The sequence below is a fragment of the Schistocerca cancellata genome, unplaced genomic scaffold (genome assembly GCF_023864275.1).
Source record: "Schistocerca cancellata isolate TAMUIC-IGC-003103 unplaced genomic scaffold, iqSchCanc2.1 HiC_scaffold_704, whole genome shotgun sequence".
In the NCBI taxonomy this organism is placed as follows: Eukaryota; Metazoa; Arthropoda; class Insecta; order Orthoptera; family Acrididae; genus Schistocerca; species Schistocerca cancellata.
This window is the reverse complement of record NW_026046715.1, coordinates 373-20,752: the sequence shown is the minus strand read 5'-3', so window position 1 is coordinate 20,752 and position 20,380 is coordinate 373. Positions and strand designations below refer to the sequence as shown.

Genomic DNA, 20,380 nt, shown 5'->3' with positions numbered 1-20,380 from the left:
CGAGACGAGACGAGACGACTAAGGAATAAATTCGTGGTTACAAATCAAATTTGGAACTCTACATTCCTACACAACAATAGGCGGTGACGTATTTCAGAAATCACCTGCCGATTCGTACTGTTTTGTCGTTTTCAAAGTCTTCTTGGCAAACTTGGTTAGCACATTCTCCCTCAAACTGAGTTAATTACTGCATTTTCGTACCATTACAGTAGTTTAAAAGGCTTAAGGAAGCATCTTTGTCACAACAGAAACGTAGTTTGAAAATTGGGCTGGCAACATAACAAAAAAAAAAAAACGGGAAGGGAGCCAACAGCACCCGGGTTGACCCAGGCGGTCACCCATCCAAGTACTAGCCGGGCATGATGATGCTTAACTTCGGTGGTCGGACGAGAACCGGTGTATTCATCATGGTATCGCCGTTGGCGCTCATCTAATGTAGGAGCACGGCAGAATTCGCGTTCGGCTTTTCTCCCAACACACAAAATGTTAGTTTTCGGCCGCATTTGACGAAAGCGCTTCCTTCCGCAACCGCCAGTTCCTCGAGGACGGCGCGGGGAGGCGCGCCCGGCGTCCCAGCAGAGTGACGGCCGAATTGGCGGGCGCACCGCCGCGTGTGTGAGACGCACTGCTGCTCGTTGCACCCCCTGTCATTCGCTGGGCGCGTTCAGCCTTCGACACTAGCGGAGGACGCATCTTGTCCCTGGTGTTCAGCGGAGGGCCTGTGCGGGGTGTGGCAGTGTCGTGCTGGAGGGCCCACTGGTAGCGATGTGGGCTTCCTCGCCTCGCCTCGCCTCGCCTCGCCGCGCCTCACACCAGGTGTCTGCGTAGTTTGCAGTGCATTCGCACCATTCCTATCCCTGTCCCTGTCCCCGTCCCGACTTGTCCCGACTTTGCTCGACTGCCGCTCGCTGCCGCTCGGGTCGTGGTCCATATGACAGCGCAAGCACGAAAAACGTCTGCGGGACGAGACGAGACGAGACGAGACGAGACGACTAAGGAATAAATTCGTGGTTACAAATCAAATTTGGAACTCTACATTCCTACACAACAATAGGCGGTGACGTATTTCAGAAATCACCTGCCAATTCGTACTGTTTTGTCGTTTTCAAAGTCTTCTTGGCAAACTTGGTTAGCACATTCTCCCTCAAACTGAGTTAATTACTGCATTATCGTACCATTACAGTAGTTTAAACGGTTTAAGGAAGCATCTTTGTCACAACAGAAAGGTAGTTTGAAAATTGGGCTGGCGACATAACAAAAAAAAAAAAAAACAGGAAGGGAGCCAACAGCACCCGGGTTTCCCAGGCGGTCACCCATCCAAGTACTAGCAGGGCCCGATGATGCTTAACTTCGGTGATCGGACGAGAACCGGTGTATTCATCATGGTATGGCCGTTGGCGCTCATCTAATGTAGGAGCACGGCAGAATTCGCGTTCGGCTTATCTCCCAACACACAAAATGTTAGTTTTCGGCCGCATTTGACGAAAGCGCTTCCTTCCGCAACCGCCAGTTCCTCGAGGACGGCGCGGGGAGGCGCGCCCGGCGTCCCAGCAGAGTGACGGCCGAATTGGCGGGCGCACCGCCGCGTGTGTGAGACGCACTGCTGCTCGTTGCACCCCCTGTCATTCGCTGGGCGCGTTCAGCCTTCGACACTAGCGGAGGACGCATCTTGTCCCTGGTGTTCAGCGGAGGGCCTGTGCGGGGTGTGGCAGTGTCGTGCTGGAGGGCCCACTGGTAGCGATGTGGGCTTCCTCGCCTCGCCTCGCCTCGCCTCGCCGCGCCTCACACCAGGTGTCTGCGTAGTTTGCAGTGCATTCGCACCATTCCTATCCCTGTCCCTGTCCCCGTCCCGACTTGTCCCGACTTTGCTCGACTGCCGCTCGCTGCCGCTCGGGTCGTGGTCCATATGACAGCGCAAGCACGAAAAACGTCTGCGGGACGAGACGAGACGAGACGAGACGAGACGACTAAGGAATAAATTCGTGGTTACAAATCAAATTTGGAACTCTACATTCCTACACAACAATAGGCGGTGACGTATTTCAGAAATCACCTGCCAATTCGTACTGTTTTGTCGTTTTCAAAGTCTTCTTGGCAAACTTGGTTAGCACATTCTCCCTCAAACTGAGTTAATTACTGCATTATCGTACCATTACAGTAGTTTAAACGGTTTAAGGAAGCATCTTTGTCACAACAGAAAGGTAGTTTGAAAATTGGGCTGGCGACATAACAAAAAAAAAAAAAAACAGGAAGGGAGCCAACAGCACCCGGGTTTCCCAGGCGGTCACCCATCCAAGTACTAGCAGGGCCCGATGATGCTTAACTTCGGTGATCGGACGAGAACCGGTGTATTCATCATGGTATGGCCGTTGGCGCTCATCTAATGTAGGAGCACGGCAGAATTCGCGTTCGGCTTATCTCCCAACACACAAAATGTTAGTTTTCGGCCGCATTTGACGAAAGCGCTTCCTTCCGCAACCGCCAGTTCCTCGAGGACGGCGCGGGGAGGCGCGCCCGGCGTCCCAGCAGAGTGACGGCCGAATTGGCGGGCGCACCGCCGCGTGTGTGAGACGCACTGCTGCTCGTTGCACCCCCTGTCATTCGCTGGGCGCGTTCAGCCTTCGACACTAGCGGAGGACGCATCTTGTCCCTGGTGTTCAGCGGAGGGCCTGTGCGGGGTGTGGCAGTGTCGTGCTGGAGGGCCCACTGGTAGCGATGTGGGCTTCCTCGCCTCGCCTCGCCTCGCCTCGCCGCGCCTCACACCAGGTGTCTGCGTAGTTTGCAGTGCATTCGCACCATTCCTATCCCTGTCCCTGTCCCCGTCCCGACTTGTCCCGACTTTGCTCGACTGCCGCTCGCTGCCGCTCGGGTCGTGGTCCATATGACAGCGCAAGCACGAAAAACGTCTGCGGGACGAGACGAGACGAGACGAGACGAGACGACTAAGGAATAAATTCGTGGTTACAAATCAAATTTGGAACTCTACATTCCTACACAACAATAGGCGGTGACGTATTTCAGAAATCACCTGCCAATTCGTACTGTTTTGTCGTTTTCAAAGTCTTCTTGGCAAACTTGGTTAGCACATTCTCCCTCAAACTGAGTTAATTACTGCATTATCGTACCATTACAGTAGTTTAAACGGTTTAAGGAAGCATCTTTGTCACAACAGAAAGGTAGTTTGAAAATTGGGCTGGCGACATAACAAAAAAAAAAAAACAGGAAGGGAGCCAACAGCACCCGGGTTTCCCAGGCGGTCACCCATCCAAGTACTAGCAGGGCCCGATGATGCTTAACTTCGGTGATCGGACGAGAACCGGTGTATTCATCATGGTATGGCCGTTGGCGCTCATCTAATGTAGGAGCACGGCAGAATTCGCGTTCGGCTTTTCTCCCAACACACAAAATGTTAGTTTTCGGCCGCATTTGACGAAAGCGCTTCCTTCCGCAACCGCCAGTTCCTCGAGGACGGCGCGGGGAGGCGCGCCCGGCGTCCCAGCAGAGTGACGGCCGAATTGGCGGGCGCACCGCCGCGTGTGTGAGACGCACTGCTGCTCGTTGCACCCCCTGTCATTCGCTGGGCGCGTTCAGCCTTCGACACTAGCGGAGGACGCATCTTGTCCCTGGTGTTCAGCGGAGGGCCTGTGCGGGGTGTGGCAGTGTCGTGCTGGAGGGCCCACTGGTAGCGATGTGGGCTTCCTCGCCTCGCCTCGCCTCGCCTCGCCGCGCCTCACACCAGGTGTCTGCGTAGTTTGCAGTGCATTCGCACCATTCCTATCCCTGTCCCTGTCCCCGTCCCGACTTGTCCCGACTTTGCTCGACTGCCGCTCGCTGCCGCTCGGGTCGTGGTCCATATGACAGCGCAAGCACGAAAAACGTCTGCGGGACGAGACGAGACGAGACGAGACGAGACGACTAAGGAATAAATTCGTGGTTACAAATCAAATTTGGAACTCTACATTCCTACACAACAATAGGCGGTGACGTATTTCAGAAATCACCTGCCGATTCGTACTGTTTTGTCGTTTTCAAAGTCTTCTTGGCAAACTTGGTTAGCACATTCTCCCTCAAACTGAGTTAATTACTGCATTTTCGTACCATTACAGTAGTTTAAAAGGCTTAAGGAAGCATCTTTGTCACAACAGAAACGTAGTTTGAAAATTGGGCTGGCAACATAACAAAAAAAAAAAAACGGGAAGGGAGCCAACAGCACCCGGGTTGACCCAGGCGGTCACCCATCCAAGTACTAGCCGGGCATGATGATGCTTAACTTCGGTGGTCGGACGAGAACCGGTGTATTCATCATGGTATCGCCGTTGGCGCTCATCTAATGTAGGAGCACGGCAGAATTCGCGTTCGGCTTTTCTCCCAACACACAAAATGTTAGTTTTCGGCCGCATTTGACGAAAGCGCTTCCTTCCGCAACCGCCAGTTCCTCGAGGACGGCGCGGGGAGGCGCGCCCGGCGTCCCAGCAGAGTGACGGCCGAATTGGCGGGCGCACCGCCGCGTGTGTGAGACGCACTGCTGCTCGTTGCACCCCCTGTCATTCGCTGGGCGCGTTCAGCCTTCGACACTAGCGGAGGACGCATCTTGTCCCTGGTGTTCAGCGGAGGGCCTGTGCGGGGTGTGGCAGTGTCGTGCTGGAGGGCCCACTGGTAGCGATGTGGGCTTCCTCGCCTCGCCTCGCCTCGCCTCGCCGCGCCTCACACCAGGTGTCTGCGTAGTTTGCAGTGCATTCGCACCATTCCTATCCCTGTCCCTGTCCCCGTCCCGACTTGTCCCGACTTTGCTCGACTGCCGCTCGCTGCCGCTCGGGTCGTGGTCCATATGACAGCGCAAGCACGAAAAACGTCTGCGGGACGAGACGAGACGAGACGAGACGAGACGACTAAGGAATAAATTCGTGGTTACAAATCAAATTTGGAACTCTACATTCCTACACAACAATAGGCGGTGACGTATTTCAGAAATCACCTGCCGATTCGTACTGTTTTGTCGTTTTCAAAGTCTTCTTGGCAAACTTGGTTAGCACATTCTCCCTCAAACTGAGTTAATTACTGCATTTTCGTACCATTACAGTAGTTTAAAAGGCTTAAGGAAGCATCTTTGTCACAACAGAAACGTAGTTTGAAAATTGGGCTGGCAACATAACAAAAAAAAAAAAAACGGGAAGGGAGCCAACAGCACCCGGGTTGACCCAGGCGGTCACCCATCCAAGTACTAGCCGGGCATGATGATGCTTAACTTCGGTGGTCGGACGAGAACCGGTGTATTCATCATGGTATCGCCGTTGGCGCTCATCTAATGTAGGAGCACGGCAGAATTCGCGTTCGGCTTTTCTCCCAACACACAAAATGTTAGTTTTCGGCCGCATTTGACGAAAGCGCTTCCTTCCGCAACCGCCAGTTCCTCGAGGACGGCGCGGGGAGGCGCGCCCGGCGTCCCAGCAGAGTGACGGCCGAATTGGCGGGCGCACCGCCGCGTGTGTGAGACGCACTGCTGCTCGTTGCACCCCCTGTCATTCGCTGGGCGCGTTCAGCCTTCGACACTAGCGGAGGACGCATCTTGTCCCTGGTGTTCAGCGGAGGGCCTGTGCGGGGTGTGGCAGTGTCGTGCTGGAGGGCCCACTGGTAGCGATGTGGGCTTCCTCGCCTCGCCTCGCCTCGCCTCGCCGCGCCTCACACCAGGTGTCTGCGTAGTTTGCAGTGCATTCGCACCATTCCTATCCCTGTCCCTGTCCCCGTCCCGACTTGTCCCGACTTTGCTCGACTGCCGCTCGCTGCCGCTCGGGTCGTGGTCCATATGACAGCGCAAGCACGAAAAACGTCTGCGGGACGAGACGAGACGAGACGAGACGAGACGACTAAGGAATAAATTCGTGGTTACAAATCAAATTTGGAACTCTACATTCCTACACAACAATAGGCGGTGACGTATTTCAGAAATCACCTGCCAATTCGTACTGTTTTGTCGTTTTCAAAGTCTTCTTGGCAAACTTGGTTAGCACATTCTCCCTCAAACTGAGTTAATTACTGCATTATCGTACCATTACAGTAGTTTAAACGGTTTAAGGAAGCATCTTTGTCACAACAGAAAGGTAGTTTGAAAATTGGGCTGGCGACATAACAAAAAAAAAAAAAAACAGGAAGGGAGCCAACAGCACCCGGTTTCCCAGGCGGTCACCCATCCAAGTACTAGCAGGGCCCGATGATGCTTAACTTCGGTGATCGGACGAGAACCGGTGTATTCATCATGGTATGGCCGTTGGCGCTCATCTAATGTAGGAGCACGGCAGAATTCGCGTTCGGCTTTTCTCCCAACACACAAAATGTTAGTTTTCGGCCGCATTTGACGAAAGCGCTTCCTTCCGCAACCGCCAGTTCCTCGAGGACGGCGCGGGGAGGCGCGCCCGGCGTCCCAGCAGAGTGACGGCCGAATTGGCGGGCGCACCGCCGCGTGTGTGAGACGCACTGCTGCTCGTTGCACCCCCTGTCATTCGCTGGGCGCGTTCAGCCTTCGACACTAGCGGAGGACGCATCTTGTCCCTGGTGTTCAGCGGAGGGCCTGTGCGGGGTGTGGCAGTGTCGTGCTGGAGGGCCCACTGGTAGCGATGTGGGCTTCCTCGCCTCGCCTCGCCTCGCCTCGCCGCGCCTCACACCAGGTGTCTGCGTAGTTTGCAGTGCATTCGCACCATTCCTATCCCTGTCCCTGTCCCCGTCCCGACTTGTCCCGACTTTGCTCGACTGCCGCTCGCTGCCGCTCGGGTCGTGGTCCATATGACAGCGCAAGCACGAAAAACGTCTGCGGGACGAGACGAGACGAGACGAGACGAGACGACTAAAGGAATAAATTCGTGGTTACAAATCAAATTTGGAACTCTACATTCCTACACAACAATAGGCGGTGACGTATTTCAGAAATCACCTGCCAATTCGTACTGTTTTGTCGTTTTCAAAGTCTTCTTGGCAAACTTGGTTAGCACATTCTCCCTCAAACTGAGTTAATTACTGCATTATCGTACCATTACAGTAGTTTAAACGGTTTAAGGAAGCATCTTTGTCACAACAGAAAGGTAGTTTGAAAATTGGGCTGGCGACATAACAAAAAAAAAAAAACAGGAAGGGAGCCAACAGCACCCGGGTTTCCCAGGCGGTCACCCATCCAAGTACTAGCAGGGCCCGATGATGCTTAACTTCGGTGATCGGACGAGAACCGGTGTATTCATCATGGTATGGCCGTTGGCGCTCATCTAATGTAGGAGCACGGCAGAATTCGCGTTCGGCTTTTCTCCCAACACACAAAATGTTAGTTTTCGGCCGCATTTGACGAAAGCGCTTCCTTCGCAACCGCCAGTTCCTCGAGGACGGCGCGGGAGGCGCGCCCGGCGTCCCAGCAGAGTGACGGCCGAATTGGCGGGCGCACCGCCGCGTGTGTGAGACGCACTGCTGCTCGTTGCACCCCCTGTCATTCGCTGGGCGCGTTCAGCCTTCGACACTAGCGGAGGACGCATCTTGTCCCTGGTGTTCAGCGGAGGGCCTGTGCGGGGTGTGGCAGTGTCGTGCTGGAGGGCCCACTGGTAGCGATGTGGGCTTCCTCGCCTCGCCTCGCCTCGCCTCGCCGCGCCTCACACCAGGTGTCTGCGTAGTTTGCAGTGCATCGCACCATTCCTATCCCTGTCCCTGTCCCCGTCCCGACCTTGTCCCGACTTTGCTCGACTGCCGCTCGCTGCCGCTCGGGTCGTGGTCCATATGACAGCGCAAGCACGAAAAACGTCTGCGGGACGAGACGAGACGAGACGAGACGAGACGACTAAGGAATAAATTCGTGGTACAAATCAAATTTGGAAACTCTACATTCCTACACAACAATAGGCGGTGACGTATTTCAGAAATCACCTGCCGATTCGTAGTACTGTTTTGTCGTTTTCAAAGTCTTCTTGGCAAACTTGGTTAGCACATTCTCCCTCAAACTGAGTTAATTACTGCATTATCGTACCATTACAGTAGTTTAAACGGTTTAAGGAAGCATCTTTGTCACAACAGAAAGGTAGTTTGAAAATTGGGCTGGCGACATAACAAAAAAAAAAAAACAGGAAGGGAGCCAACAGCACCCGGGTTTCCCAGGCGGTCACCCATCCAAGTACTAGCAGGGCCCGATGATGCTTAACTTCGGTGATCGGACGAGAACCGGTGTATTCATCATGGTATGGCCGTTGGCGCTCATCTAATGTAGGAGCACGGCAGAATTCGCGTTCGGCTTTTCTCCCAACACACAAAATGTTAGTTTTCGGCCGCATTTGACGAAAGCGCTTCCTTCCGCAACCGCCAGTTCCTCGAGGACGGCGCGGGGAGGCGCGCCCGGCGTCCCAGCAGAGTGACGGCCGAATTGGCGGGCGCACCGCCGCGTGTGTGAGACGCACTGCTGCTCGTTGCACCCCCTGTCATTCGCTGGGCGCGTTCAGCCTTCGACACTAGCGGAGGACGCATCTTGTCCCTGGTGTTCAGCGGAGGGCCTGTGCGGGGTGTGGCAGTGTCGTGCTGGAGGGCCCACTGGTAGCGATGTGGGCTTCCTCGCCTCGCCTCGCCTCGCCTCGCCGCGCCTCACACCAGGTGTCTGCGTAGTTTGCAGTGCATTCGCACCATTCCTATCCCTGTCCCTGTCCCCGTCCCGACTTGTCCCGACTTTGCTCGACTGCCGCTCGCTGCCGCTCGGGTCGTGGTCCATATGACAGCGCAAGCACGAAAAACGTCTGCGGGACGAGACGAGACGAGACGAGACGAGACGACTAAGGAATAAATTCGTGGTTACAAATCAAATTTGGAACTCTACATTCCTACACAACAATAGGCGGTGACGTATTTCAGAAATCACCTGCCAATTCGTACTGTTTTGTCGTTTTCAAAGTCTTCTTGGCAAACTTGGTTAGCACATTCTCCCTCAAACTGAGTTAATTACTGCATTATCGTACCATTACAGTAGTTTAAACGGTTTAAGGAAGCATCTTTGTCACAACAGAAAGGTAGTTTGAAAATTGGGCTGGCGACATAACAAAAAAAAAAAAACAGGAAGGGAGCCAACAGCACCCGGGTTTCCCAGGCGGTCACCCATCCAAGTACTAGCAGGGCCCGATGATGCTTAACTTCGGTGATCGGACGAGAACCGGTGTATTCATCATGGTATCGCCGTTGGCGCTCATCTAATGTAGGAGCACGGCAGAATTCGCGTTCGGCTTTTCTCCCAACACACAAAATGTTAGTTTTCGGCCGCATTTGACGAAAGCGCTTCCTTCCGCAACCGCCAGTTCCTCGAGGACGGCGCGGGGAGGCGCGCCCGGCGTCCCAGCAGAGTGACGGCCGAATTGGCGGGCGCACCGCCGCGTGTGTGAGACGCACTGCTGCTCGTTGCACCCCCTGTCATTCGCTGGGCGCGTTCAGCCTTCGACACTAGCGGAGGACGCATCTTGTCCCTGGTGTTCAGCGGAGGGCCTGTGCGGGGTGTGGCAGTGTCGTGCTGGAGGGCCCACTGGTAGCGATGTGGGCTTCCTCGCCTCGCCTCGCCTCGCCTCGCCGCGCCTCACACCAGGTGTCTGCGTAGTTTGCAGTGCATTCGCACCATTCCTATCCCTGTCCCTGTCCCCGTCCCGACTTGTCCCGACTTTGCTCGACTGCCGCTCGCTGCCGCTCGGGTCGTGGTCCATATGACAGCGCAAGCACGAAAAAACGTCTGCGGGACGAGACGAGACGAGACGAGACGAGACGACTAAGGAATAAATTCGTGGTTACAAATCAAATTTGGAACTCTACATTCCTACACAACAATAGGCGGTGACGTATTTCAGAAATCACCTGCCGATTCGTACTGTTTTGTCGTTTTCAAAGTCTTCTTGGCAAACTTGGTTAGCACATTCTCCCTCAAACTGAGTTAATTACTGCATTTTCGTACCATTACAGTAGTTTAAAAGGCTTAAGGAAGCATCTTTGTCACAACAGAAACGTAGTTTGAAAATTGGGGCTGGCAACATAACAAAAAAAAAAAAACGGAAGGGAGCCAACAGCACCCGGGTTGACCCAGGCGGTCACCCATCCAAGTACTAGCCGGGCATGATGATGCTTAACTTCGGTGGTCGGACGAGAACCGGTGTATTCATCATGGTATCGCCGTTGGCGCTCATCTAATGTAGGAGCACGGCAGAATTCGCGTTCGGCTTTTCTCCCAACACACAAAATGTTAGTTTTCGGCCGCATTTGACGAAAGCGCTTCCTTCCGCAACCGCCAGTTCCTCGAGGACGGCGCGGGAGGCGCGCCCGGCGTCCCAGCAGAGTGACGGCCGAATTGGCGGGCGCACCGCCGCGTGTGTGAGACGCACTGCTGCTCGTTGCACCCCCTGTCATTCGCTGGGCGCGTTCAGCCTTCGACACTAGCGGAGGACGCATCTTGTCCCTGGTGTTCAGCGGAGGGCCTGTGCGGGGTGTGGCAGTGTCGTGCTGGAGGGCCCACTGGTAGCGATGTGGGCTTCCTCGCCTCGCCTCGCCTCGCCTCGCCGCGCCTCACACCAGGTGTCTGCGTAGTTTGCAGTGCATTCGCACCATTCCTATCCCTGTCCCTGTCCCCGTCCCGACTTGTCCCGACTTTGCTCGACTGCCGCTCGCTGCCGCTCGGGTCGTGGTCCATATGACAGCGCAAGCACGAAAAACGTCTGCGGGACGAGACGAGACGAGACGAGACGAGACGACTAAGGAATAAATTCGTGGTTACAAATCAAATTTGGAACTCTACATTCCTACACAACAATAGGCGGTGACGTATTTCAGAAATCACCTGCCAATTCGTACTGTTTTGTCGTTTTCAAAGTCTTCTGGCAAACTTGGTTAGCACATTCTCCCTCAAACTGAGTTAATTACTGCATTATCGTACCATTACAGTAGTTTAAACGGTTTAAGGAAGCATCTTTGTCACAACAGAAAGGTAGTTTGAAAATTGGGCTGGCGACATAACAAAAAAAAAAAAACAGGAAGGGAGCCAACAGCACCCGGGTTTCCCAGGCGGTCACCCATCCAAGTACTAGCAGGGCCCGATGATGCTTAACTTCGGTGATCGGACGAGAACCGGTGTATTCATCATGGTATGGCCGTTGGCGCTCATCTAATGTAGGAGCACGGCAGAATTCGCGTTCGGCTTTTCTCCCAACACACAAAATGTTAGTTTTCGGCCGCATTTGACGAAAGCGCTTCCTTCCGCAACCGCCAGTTCCTCGAGGACGGCGCGGGGAGGCGCGCCCGGCGTCCCAGCAGAGTGACGGCCGAATTGGCGGGCGCACCGCCGCGTGTGTGAGACGCACTGCTGCTCGTTGCACCCCCTGTCATTCGCTGGGCGCGTTCAGCCTTCGACACTAGCGGAGGACGCATCTTGTCCCTGGTGTTCAGCGGAGGGCCTGTGCGGGGTGTGGCAGTGTCGTGCTGGAGGGCCCACTGGTAGCGATGTGGGCTTCCTCGCCTCGCCTCGCCTCGCCTCGCCGCGCCTCACACCAGGTGTCTGCGTAGTTTGCAGTGCATTCGCACCATTCTATCCCTGTCCCTGTCCCCGTCCCGACTTGTCCCGACTTTGCTCGACTGCCGCTCGCTGCCGCTCGGGTCGTGGTCCATATGACAGCGCAAGCACGAAAAACGTCTGCGGGACGAGACGAGACGAGACGAGACGAGACGACTAAGGAATAAATTCGTGGTTACAAATCAAATTTGGAACTCTACATTCCTACACAACAATAGGCGGTGACGTATTTCAGAAATCACCTGCCGATTCGTACTGTTTTGTCGTTTTCAAAGTCTTCTTGGCAAACTTGGTTAGCACATTCTCCCTCAAACTGAGTTAATTACTGCATTTTCGTACCATTACAGTAGTTTAAAAGGCTTAAGGAAGCATCTTTGTCACAACAGAAACGTAGTTTGAAAATTGGGCTGGCAACATAACAAAAAAAAAAAAACGGGAAGGGAGCCAACAGCACCCGGGTTGACCCAGGCGGTCACCCATCCAAGTACTAGCCGGGCATGATGATGCTTAACTTCGGTGGTCGGACGAGAACCGGTGTATTCATCATGGTATCGCCGTTGGCGCTCATCTAATGTAGGAGCACGGCAGAATTCGCGTTCGGCTTTTCTCCCAACACACAAAATGTTAGTTTTCGGCCGCATTTGACGAAAGCGCTTCCTTCCGCAACCGCCAGTTCCTCGAGGACGGCGCGGGGAGGCGCGCCCGGCGTCCCAGCAGAGTGACGGCCGAATTGGCGGGCGCACCGCCGCGTGTGTGAGACGCACTGCTGCTCGTTGCACCCCCTGTCATTCGCTGGGCGCGTTCAGCCTTCGACACTAGCGGAGGACGCATCTTGTCCCTGGTGTTCAGCGGAGGGCCTGTGCGGGGTGTGGCAGTGTCGTGCTGGAGGGCCCACTGGTAGCGATGTGGGCTTCCTCGCCTCGCCTCGCCTCGCCTCGCCGCGCCTCACACCAGGTGTCTGCGTAGTTTGCAGTGCATTCGCACCATTCCTATCCCTGTCCCTGTCCCCGTCCCGACTTGTCCCGACTTTGCTCGACTGCCGCTCGCTGCCGCTCGGGTCGTGGTCCATATGACAGCGCAAGCACGAAAAACGTCTGCGGGACGAGACGAGACGAGACGAGACGAGACGACTAAGGAATAAATTCGTGGTTACAAATCAAATTTGGAACTCTACATTCCTACACAACAATAGGCGGTGACGTATTTCAGAAATCACCTGCCAATTCGTACTGTTTTGTCGTTTTCAAAGTCTTCTTGGCAAACTTGGTTAGCACATTCTCCCTCAAACTGAGTTAATTACTGCATTATCGTACCATTACAGTAGTTTAAAACGGTTTAAGGAAGCATCTTTGTCACAACAGAAAGGTAGTTTGAAAATTGGGCTGGCGACATAACAAAAAAAAAAAAACAGGAAGGGAGCCAACAGCACCCGGGTTTCCCAGGCGGTCACCCATCCAAGTACTAGCAGGGCCCGATGATGCTTAACTTCGGTGATCGGACGAGAACCGGTGTATTCATCATGGTATGGCCGTTGGCGCTCATCTAATGTAGGAGCACGGCAGAATTCGCGTTCGGCTTTTCTCCCAACACACAAAATGTTAGTTTTCGGCCGCATTTGACGAAAGCGCTTCCTTCCGCAACCGCCAGTTCCTCGAGGACGGCGCGGGGAGGCGCGCCCGGCGTCCCAGCAGAGTGACGGCCGAATTGGCGGGCGCACCGCCGCGTGTGTGAGACGCACTGCTGCTCGTTGCACCCCCTGTCATTCGCTGGGCGCGTTCAGCCTTCGACACTAGCGGAGGACGCATCTTGTCCCTGGTGTTCAGCGGAGGGCCTGTGCGGGGTGTGGCAGTGTCGTGCTGGAGGGCCCACTGGTAGCGATGTGGGCTTCCTCGCCTCGCCTCGCCTCGCCTCGCCGCGCCTCACACCAGGTGTCTGCGTAGTTTGCAGTGCATTCGCACCATTCCTATCCCTGTCCCTGTCCCCGTCCCGACTTGTCCCGACTTTGCTCGACTGCCGCTCGCTGCCGCTCGGGTCGTGGTCCATATGACAGCGCAAGCACGAAAAACGTCTGCGGGACGAGACGAGACGAGACGAGACGAGACGACTAAGGAATAAATTCGTGGTTACAAATCAAATTTGGAACTCTACATTCCTACACAACAATAGGCGGTGACGTATTTCAGAAATCACCTGCCAATTCGTACTGTTTTGTCGTTTTCAAAGTCTTCTTGGCAAACTTGGTTAGCACATTCTCCCTCAAACTGAGTTAATTACTGCATTATCGTACCATTACAGTAGTTTAAACGGTTTAAGGAAGCATCTTTGTCACAACAGAAAGGTAGTTTGAAAATTGGGCTGGCGACATAACAAAAAAAAAAAACAGGAAGGGAGCCAACAGCACCCGGGTTTCCCAGGCGGTCACCCATCCAAGTACTAGCAGGGCCCGATGATGCTTAACTTCGGTGATCGGACGAGAACCGGTGTATTCATCATGGTATCGCCGTTGGCGCTCATCTAATGTAGGAGCACGGCAGAATTCGCGTTCGGCTTTTCTCGCCAACACACAAAATGTTAGTTTTCGGCCGCATTTGACGAAAGCGCTTCCTTCCGCAACCGCCAGTTCCTCGAGGACGGCGCGGGGAGGCGCGCCCGGCGTCCCAGCAGAGTGACGGCCGAATTGGCGGGCGCACCGCCGCGTGTGTGAGACGCACTGCTGCTCGTTGCACCCCCTGTCATTCGCTGGGCGCGTTCAGCCTTCGACACTAGCGGAGGACGCATCTTGTCCCTGGTGTTCAGCGGAGGGCCTGTGCGGGGTGTGGCAGTGTCGTGCTGGAGGGCCCACTGGTAGCGATGTGGGCTTCCTCGCCTCGCCTCGCCTCGCCTCGCCGCGCCTCACACCAGGTGTCTGCGTAGTTTGCAGTGCATTCGCACCATTCCTATCCCTGTCCCTGTCCCCGTCCCGACTTGTCCCGACTTTGCTCGACTGCCGCTCGCTGCCGCTCGGGTCGTGGTCCATATGACAGCGCAAGCACGAAAACGTCTGCGGGACGAGACGAGACGAGACGAGACGAGACGGACTAAGGAATAAATTCGTGGTTACAAATCAAATTTGGAACTCTACATTCCTACACAACAATAGGCGGTGACGTATTTCAGAAATCACCTGCCGATTCGTACTGTTTTGTCGTTTTCAAAGTCTTCTTGGCAAACTTGGTTAGCACATTCTCCCTCAAACTGAGTTAATTACTGCATTTTCGTACCATTACAGTAGTTTAAAAGGCTTAAGGAAGCATCTTTGTCACAACAGAAACGTAGTTTGAAAATTGGGCTGGCAACATAACAAAAAAAAAAAAACGGGAAGGGAGCCAACAGCACCCGGGTTGACCCAGGCGGTCACCCATCCAAGTACTAGCCGGGCATGATGATGCTTAACTTCGGTGGTCGGACGAGAACCGGTGTATTCATCATGGTATCGCCGTTGGCGCTCATCTAATGTAGGAGCACGGCAGAATTCGCGTTCGGCTTTTCTCCCAACACACAAAATGTTAGTTTTCGGCCGCATTTGACGAAAGCGCTTCCTTCCGCAACCGCCAGTTCCTCGAGGACGGCGCGGGGAGGCGCGCCCGGCGTCCCAGCAGAGTGACGGCCGAATTGGCGGGCGCACCGCCGCGTGTGTGAGACGCACTGCTGCTCGTTGCACCCCCTGTCATTCGCTGGGCGCGTTCAGCCTTCGACACTAGCGGAGGACGCATCTTGTCCCTGGTGTTCAGCGGAGGGCCTGTGCGGGGTGTGGCAGTGTCGTGCTGGAGGGCCCACTGGTAGCGATGTGGGCTTCCTCGCCTCGCCTCGCCTCGCCTCGCCGCGCCTCACACCAGGTGTCTGCGTAGTTTGCAGTGCATTCGCACCATTCCTATCCCTGTCCCTGTCCCCGTCCCGACTTGTCCCGACTTTGCTCGACTGCCGCTCGCTGCCGCTCGGGTCGTGGTCCATATGACAGCGCAAGCACGAAAAACGTCTGCGGGACGAGACGAGACGAGACGAGACGAGACGACTAAGGAATAAATTCGTGGTTACAAATCAAATTTGGAACTCTACATTCCTACACAACAATAGGCGGTGACGTATTTCAGAAATCACCTGCCAATTCGTACTGTTTTGTCGTTTTCAAAGTCTTCTTGGCAAACTTGGTTAGCACATTCTCCCTCAAACTGAGTTAATTACTGCATTATCGTACCATTACAGTAGTTTAAACGGTTTAAGGAAGCATCTTTGTCACAACAGAAAGGTAGTTTGAAAATTGGGCTGGCGACATAACAAAAAAAAAAAACAGGAAGGGAGCCAACAGCACCCGGGTTTCCCAGGCGGTCACCCATCCAAGTACTAGCAGGCCCGATGATGCTTAACTTCGGTGATCGGACGAGAACCGGTGTATTCATCATGGTATGGCCGTTGGCGCTCATCTAATGTAGGAGCACGGCAGAATTCGCGTTCGGCTTTTCTCCCAACACACAAAATGTTAGTTTTCGGCCGCATTTGACGAAAGCGCTTCCTTCCGCAACCGCCAGTTCCTCGAGGACGGCGCGGGGAGGCGCGCCCGGCGTCCCAGCAGAGTGACGGCCGAATTGGCGGGCGCACCGCCGCGTGTGTGAGACGCACTGCTGCTCGTTGCACCCCCTGTCATTCGCTGGGCGCGTTCAGCCTTCGACACTAGCGGAGGACGCATCTTGTCCCTGGTGTTCAGCGGAGGGCCTGTGCGGGGTGTGGCAGTGTCGTGCTGGAGGGCCCACTGGTAGCGATGTGGGCTTCCTCGCCTCGCCTCGCCTCGCCTCGCCGCGCCTCACACCAGGTGTCTGCGTAGTTTGCAGTGCATTCGCACCATTCCTATCCCTGTCCCTGTCCCCGTCCCGACTTGTCCCGACTTTGCTCGACTGCCGCTCGCTGCCGCTCGGGTCGTGGTCCATATGACAGCGCAAGCACGAAAAACGTCTGCGGGACGAGACGAGACGAGACGAGACGAGACGACTAAGGAATAAATTCGTGGTTACAAATCAAATTTGGAACTCTACATTCCTACACAACAATAGGCGGTGACGTATTTCAGAAATCACCTGCCGATTCGTACTGTTTTGTCGTTTTCAAAGTCTTCTTGGCAAACTTGGTTAGCACATTCTCCCTCAAACTGAGTTAATTACTGCATTTTCGTACCATTACAGTAGTTTAAAAGGCTTAAGGAAGCATCTTTGTCACAACAGAAACGTAGTTTGAAAATTGGGCTGGCAACATAACAAAAAAAAAAAAACGGGAAGGGAGCCAACAGCACCCGGGTTGACCCAGGCGGTCACCCATCCAAGTACTAGCCGGGCATGATGATGCTTAACTTCGGTGGTCGGACGAGAACCGGTGTATTCATCATGGTATCGCCGTTGGCGCTCATCTAATGTAGGAGCACGGCAGAATTCGCGTTCGGCTTTTCTCCCAACACACAAAATGTTAGTTTTCGGCCGCATTTGACGAAAGCGCTTCCTTCCGCAACCGCCAGTTCCTCGAGGACGGCGCGGGGAGGCGCGCCCGGCGTCCCAGCAGAGTGACGGCCGAATTGGCGGGCGCACCGCCGCGTGTGTGAGACGCACTGCTGCTCGTTGCACCCCCTGTCATTCGCTGGGCGCGTTCAGCCTTCGACACTAGCGGAGGACGCATCTTGTCCCTGGTGTTCAGCGGAGGGCCTGTGCGGGGTGTGGCAGTGTCGTGCTGGAGGGCCCACTGGTAGCGATGTGGGCTTCCTCGCCTCGCCTCGCCTCGCCTCGCCGCGCCTCACACCAGGTGTCTGCGTAGTTTGCAGTGCATTCGCACCATTCCTATCCCTGTCCCTGTCCCCGTCCCGACTTGTCCCGACTTTGCTCGACTGCCGCTCGCTGCCGCTCGGGTCGTGGTCCATATGACAGCGCAAGCACGAAAAACGTCTGCGGGACGAGACGAGACGAGACGAGACGAGACGACTAAGGAATAAATTCGTGGTTACAAATCAAATTTGGAACTCTACATTCCTACACAACAATAGGCGGTGACGTATTTCAGAAATCACCTGCCAATTCGTACTGTTTTGTCGTTTTCAAAGTCTTCTTGGCAAACTTGGTTAGCACATTCTCCCTCAAACTGAGTTAATTACTGCATTATCGTACCATTACAGTAGTTTAAACGGTTTAAGGAAGCATCTTTGTCACAACAGAAAGGTAGTTTGAAAATTGGGCTGGCGACATAACAAAAAAAAAAAAACAGGAAGGGAGCCAACAGCACCCGGGTTTCCCAGGCGGTCACCCATCCAAGTACTAGCAGGGCCCGATGATGCTTAACTTCGGTGATCGGACGAGAACCGGTGTATTCATCATGGTATGGCCGTTGGCGCTCATCTAATGTAGGAGCACGGCAGAATTCGCGTTCGGCTTTTCTCCCAACACACAAAATGTTAGTTTTCGGCCGCATTTGACGAAAGCGCTTCCTTCCGCAACCGCCAGTTCCTCGAGGACGGCGCGGGGAGGCGCGCCCGGCGTCCCAGCAGAGTGACGGCCGAATTGGCGGGCGCACCGCCGCGTGTGTGAGACGCACTGCTGCTCGTTGCACCCCCCTGTCATTCGCTGGGCGCGTTCAGCCTTCGACACTAGCGGAGGACGCATCTTGTCCCTGGTGTTCAGCGGAGGGCCTGTGCGGGGTGTGGCAGTGTCGTGCTGGAGGGCCCACTGGTAGCGATGTGGGCTTCCTCGCCTCGCCTCGCCTCGCCTCGCCGCGCCTCACACCAGGTGTCTGCGTAGTTTGCAGTGCATTCGCACCATTCCTATCCCTGTCCCTGTCCCCGTCCCGACTTGTCCCGACTTTGCTCGACTGCCGCTCGCTGCCGCTCGGGTCGTGGTCCATATGACAGCGCAAGCACGAAAAACGTCTGCGGGACGAGACGAGACGAGACGAGACGAGACGACTAAGGAATAAATTCGTGGTTACAAATCAAATTTGGAACTCTACATTCCTACACAACAATAGGCGGTGACGTATTTCAGAAATCACCTGCCGATTCGTACTGTTTTGTCGTTTTCAAAGTCTTCTTGGCAAACTTGGTTAGCACATTCTCCCTCAAACTGAGTTAATTACTGCATTTTCGTACCATTACAGTAGTTTAAAAGGCTTAAGGAAGCATCTTTGTCACAACAGAAACGTAGTTTGAAAATTGGGCTGGCAACATAACAAAAAAAAAAAAACGGGAAGGGAGCCAACAGCACCCGGGTTGACCCAGGCGGTCACCCATCCAAGTACTAGCCGGGCATGATGATGCTTAACTTCGGTGGTCGGACGAGAACCGGTGTATTCATCATGGTATCGCCGTTGGCGCTCATCTAATGTAGGAGCACGGCAGAATTCGCGTTCGGCTTTTCTCCCAACACACAAAATGTTAGTTTTCGGCCGCATTTGACGAAAGCGCTTCCTTCCGCAACCGCCAGTTCCTCGAGGACGGCGCGGGGAGGCGCGCCCGGCGTCCCAGCAGAGTGACGGCCGAATTGGCGGGCGCACCGCCGCGTGTGTGAGACGCACTGCTGCTCGTTGCACCCCCTGTCATTCGCTGGGCGCGTTCAGCCTTCGACACTAGCGGAGGACGCATCTTGTCCCTGGTGTTCAGCGGAGGGCCTGTGCGGGGTGTGGCAGTGTCGTGCTGGAGGGCCCACTGGTAGCGATGTGGGCTTCCTCGCCTCGCCTCGCCTCGCCTCGCCGCGCCTCACACCAGGTGTCTGCGTAGTTTGCAGTGCATTCGCACCATTCCTATCCCTGTCCCTGTCCCCGTCCCGACTTGTCCCGACTTTGCTCGACTGCCGCTCGCTGCCGCTCGGGTCGTGGTCCATATGACAGCGCAAGCACGAAAAACGTCTGCGGGACGAGACGAGACGAGACGAGACGAGACGACTAAGGAATAAATTCGTGGTTACAAATCAAATTTGGAACTCTACATTCCTACACAACAATAGGCGGTGACGTATTTCAGAAATCACCTGCCAATTCGTACTGTTTTGTCGTTTTCAAAGTCTTCTTGGCAAACTTGGTTAGCACATTCTCCCTCAAACTGAGTTAATTACTGCATTATCGTACCATTACAGTAGTTTAAACGGTTTAAGGAAGCATCTTTGTCACAACAGAAAGGTAGTTTGAAAATTGGGCTGGCGACATAACAAAAAAAAAAAACAGGAAGGGAGCCAACAGCACCCGGGTTTCCCAGGCGGTCACCCATCCAAGTACTAGCAGGGCCCGATGATGCTTAACTTCGGTGATCGGACGAGAACCGGTGTATTCATCATGGTATGGCCGTTGGCGCTCATCTAATGTAGGAGCACGGCAGAATTCGCGTTCGGCTTTTCTCCCAACACACAAAATGTTAGTTTTCGGCCGCATTTGACGAAAGCGCTTCCTTCCGCAACCGCCAGTTCCTCGAGGACGGCGCGGGGAGGCGCGCCCGGCGTCCCAGCAGAGTGACGGCCGAATTGGCGGGCGCACCGCCGCGTGTGTGAGACGCACTGCTGCTCGTTGCACCCCCTGTCATTCGCTGGGCGCGTTCAGCCTTCGACACTAGCGGAGGACGCATCTTGTCCCTGGTGTTCAGCGGAGGGCCTGTGCGGGGTGTGGCAGTGTCGTGCTGGAGGGCCCACTGGTAGCGATGTGGGCTTCCTCGCCTCGCCTCGCCTCGCCTCGCCGCGCCTCACACCAGGTGTCTGCGTAGTTTGCAGTGCATTCGCACCATTCCTATCCCTGTCCCTGTCCCCGTCCCGACTTGTCCCGACTTTGCTCGACTGCCGCTCG

General features: G+C 54.8%; 13 non-coding genes and 8 pseudogenes across 13 annotated transcripts; all 21 read right to left on the bottom strand.

Moving 5' to 3' along the window:
- Positions 1-304: 304 nt before the first annotated feature.
- LOC126140224 (5S ribosomal RNA) lies at positions 305-424 on the bottom strand (annotated as a pseudogene).
- Positions 425-1,280: 856 nt separating this feature from the next.
- Positions 1,281-1,399, bottom strand: LOC126140263 (5S ribosomal RNA). Its single transcript, XR_007528838.1, has one exon. It is a non-coding gene; the product is annotated as a 5S ribosomal RNA (ribosomal RNA).
- An 856-nt stretch (positions 1,400-2,255) lies between these two features.
- Positions 2,256-2,374, bottom strand: LOC126140250 (5S ribosomal RNA). The gene has a single exon (XR_007528837.1). It is a non-coding gene; the product is annotated as a 5S ribosomal RNA (ribosomal RNA).
- An 854-nt stretch (positions 2,375-3,228) lies between these two features.
- LOC126140237 (5S ribosomal RNA) lies at positions 3,229-3,347 on the bottom strand. The gene has a single exon (XR_007528836.1). It is a non-coding gene; the product is annotated as a 5S ribosomal RNA (ribosomal RNA).
- An 854-nt stretch (positions 3,348-4,201) lies between these two features.
- LOC126140223 (5S ribosomal RNA) lies at positions 4,202-4,321 on the bottom strand (annotated as a pseudogene).
- An 855-nt stretch (positions 4,322-5,176) lies between these two features.
- On the bottom strand, positions 5,177-5,296 carry LOC126140222 (5S ribosomal RNA; annotated as a pseudogene).
- An 856-nt stretch (positions 5,297-6,152) lies between these two features.
- Positions 6,153-6,270, bottom strand: LOC126140207 (5S ribosomal RNA). Its single transcript, XR_007528827.1, has one exon. It is a non-coding gene; the product is annotated as a 5S ribosomal RNA (ribosomal RNA).
- Positions 6,271-7,125: 855 nt separating this feature from the next.
- LOC126140225 (5S ribosomal RNA) lies at positions 7,126-7,244 on the bottom strand. Its single transcript, XR_007528835.1, has one exon. It is a non-coding gene; the product is annotated as a 5S ribosomal RNA (ribosomal RNA).
- Positions 7,245-8,099: 855 nt separating this feature from the next.
- LOC126140213 (5S ribosomal RNA) lies at positions 8,100-8,218 on the bottom strand. Its single transcript, XR_007528833.1, has one exon. It is a non-coding gene; the product is annotated as a 5S ribosomal RNA (ribosomal RNA).
- An 854-nt stretch (positions 8,219-9,072) lies between these two features.
- Positions 9,073-9,191, bottom strand: LOC126140214 (5S ribosomal RNA). Its single transcript, XR_007528834.1, has one exon. It is a non-coding gene; the product is annotated as a 5S ribosomal RNA (ribosomal RNA).
- An 855-nt stretch (positions 9,192-10,046) lies between these two features.
- Positions 10,047-10,166, bottom strand: LOC126140221 (5S ribosomal RNA; annotated as a pseudogene).
- An 852-nt stretch (positions 10,167-11,018) lies between these two features.
- LOC126140307 (5S ribosomal RNA) lies at positions 11,019-11,137 on the bottom strand. Its single transcript, XR_007528877.1, has one exon. It is a non-coding gene; the product is annotated as a 5S ribosomal RNA (ribosomal RNA).
- An 853-nt stretch (positions 11,138-11,990) lies between these two features.
- On the bottom strand, positions 11,991-12,110 carry LOC126140220 (5S ribosomal RNA; annotated as a pseudogene).
- An 855-nt stretch (positions 12,111-12,965) lies between these two features.
- On the bottom strand, positions 12,966-13,084 carry LOC126140294 (5S ribosomal RNA). The gene has a single exon (XR_007528866.1). It is a non-coding gene; the product is annotated as a 5S ribosomal RNA (ribosomal RNA).
- Positions 13,085-13,937: 853 nt separating this feature from the next.
- Positions 13,938-14,056, bottom strand: LOC126140212 (5S ribosomal RNA). The gene has a single exon (XR_007528832.1). It is a non-coding gene; the product is annotated as a 5S ribosomal RNA (ribosomal RNA).
- Positions 14,057-14,911: 855 nt separating this feature from the next.
- On the bottom strand, positions 14,912-15,031 carry LOC126140219 (5S ribosomal RNA; annotated as a pseudogene).
- An 853-nt stretch (positions 15,032-15,884) lies between these two features.
- On the bottom strand, positions 15,885-16,002 carry LOC126140211 (5S ribosomal RNA). Its single transcript, XR_007528831.1, has one exon. It is a non-coding gene; the product is annotated as a 5S ribosomal RNA (ribosomal RNA).
- Positions 16,003-16,856: 854 nt separating this feature from the next.
- LOC126140218 (5S ribosomal RNA) lies at positions 16,857-16,976 on the bottom strand (annotated as a pseudogene).
- Positions 16,977-17,830: 854 nt separating this feature from the next.
- LOC126140282 (5S ribosomal RNA) lies at positions 17,831-17,949 on the bottom strand. Its single transcript, XR_007528855.1, has one exon. It is a non-coding gene; the product is annotated as a 5S ribosomal RNA (ribosomal RNA).
- An 855-nt stretch (positions 17,950-18,804) lies between these two features.
- Positions 18,805-18,924, bottom strand: LOC126140216 (5S ribosomal RNA; annotated as a pseudogene).
- An 853-nt stretch (positions 18,925-19,777) lies between these two features.
- On the bottom strand, positions 19,778-19,896 carry LOC126140270 (5S ribosomal RNA). Its single transcript, XR_007528844.1, has one exon. It is a non-coding gene; the product is annotated as a 5S ribosomal RNA (ribosomal RNA).
- Between the last annotated feature and the right edge of the window lie 484 nt (positions 19,897-20,380).